Source organism: Physeter macrocephalus, chromosome 2, assembly GCF_002837175.3.
Source record: "Physeter macrocephalus isolate SW-GA chromosome 2, ASM283717v5, whole genome shotgun sequence".
NCBI classification, from domain to species: domain Eukaryota; kingdom Metazoa; phylum Chordata; class Mammalia; order Artiodactyla; family Physeteridae; genus Physeter; species Physeter macrocephalus.
In genome coordinates this window covers 25,813,032-25,814,633 of record NC_041215.1, presented here as the reverse complement: position 1 = coordinate 25,814,633, position 1,602 = coordinate 25,813,032, and positions in this window count along the sequence as shown.

Genomic DNA, 1,602 nt, shown 5'->3' with positions numbered 1-1,602 from the left:
TAATAACTTTACTTTATTTTCTCTTTTTTTCTTTCTTTTCTTCTGAGCTGTGTGGCTGACAGGGTCTTGGTGCTCCAACCAGGTGTCAGGCCTGCCTCTGATGTGGGAGAGCTGAGTTAAGGATATGGGTCCACCAGAGACCTCCCGGCTCCACATAATATCAAATGGTGAAAGCTCTCCCAGAGATCTCCATCTAAATGGTAAGACCCAGGTCCACTCAATGACCAGCAAACTACAGTGCTGGACACCCTATGCCAAACAACTAGCAAGACAGAAACACAACCCCACCCATTAGCAGAGAGGCTGCCTAAAATCATAATGAGGTCACAGACACCCCAAAACACACCACTGGACATGGTCCTGCCCACCAGAAAGAAAAGATCCAGCCTCATCCACCAGAACACAGGCACCAGTCCCCTCCACAGGAAGCCTACACAACCCACTAAATGAACCTTAGCCACAAGGGGCAGACACCAAAAACAACAGGAACTACGAACCTGCAGCCTGTGAAACGGAGACCCCAAACACAGTAAGCTAAGCAAATTGAGAAGACACAGAAATACACAGTAGATGAAGGAGCAAGGTAAAACCCCACAGGACCAAACAAATGAAGAGGACATAGGCAGTCTACCTTAAAAGAAACTCAGAGTAATGATAGTAAAGATGATCCAAAATTTTGGAAATAGAATGTGGAAAATAAAAGAAACATTTAACAAGGACCTAGAAGAAGTAAAGAGCAAACAAACAATGATGAACAATACAATAAATGAAATTTAAAATTCTCTAGAAAGAATCAATAGCAGAATAACGAGGCAGAAGAATGGATAAGTGACCTGGAAGATAAAATAGTGGAAATAACTACCATGGAGCAGAATAAAGAAAAAAGAATGAAAAGAATTGAGGACAGTCTCAGAGACCTCTGGGACAACATTAAACGCACCAACATTTGAATTATAGGGGTCCCAGCAGGAAGCACAGAGAGTCCCATACAGGATGAATCCAAGGAGAAACATGCCAAGACACATATTAATCAAACTATCAAAAATTAAATACAAAGAAAAAGTGTTAAAAGCAGCAAGGGAAAAACAACAAATGACATACAAGGGAATCCCCATAAGGTTAACAGCTGATCTTTCAGCAGAAACTCTGCAAGCCAGAAGGAAGTGGCAGGACATATTCAAAGTGATAAAAGGGAAAAACCTACAGCCAAGATTACTCTACCCAGCAAGGATCTCATTCAGATTTGACAGAGAAATTAAAACCTTTACAGACAAGCAAAAGTTAAGAGAATTCAGCACCACCACACCAGCTTTACAACAAATGCTAAAGAAACCTTCTCTAGGCAGGAAGCACAAGAGAAGAAAAAGACCTGCAATAACTAACCCAAAACAATTAACAAAATGGTAATAGGAACATACATATCGATAATTACCTTAAATGTAAATGGATTAAATGCTCCAACGAAAAGACACAGACTGGCTGAATGGATACAAAAACAAGACCCGTACATATGCTGTCTACAAGAGACCCACTTCAGACCTAAGGAAACATACAGACTGAAAGTGAGGGGATGAAAAAAGATATTCCATGCAAATGGAAATC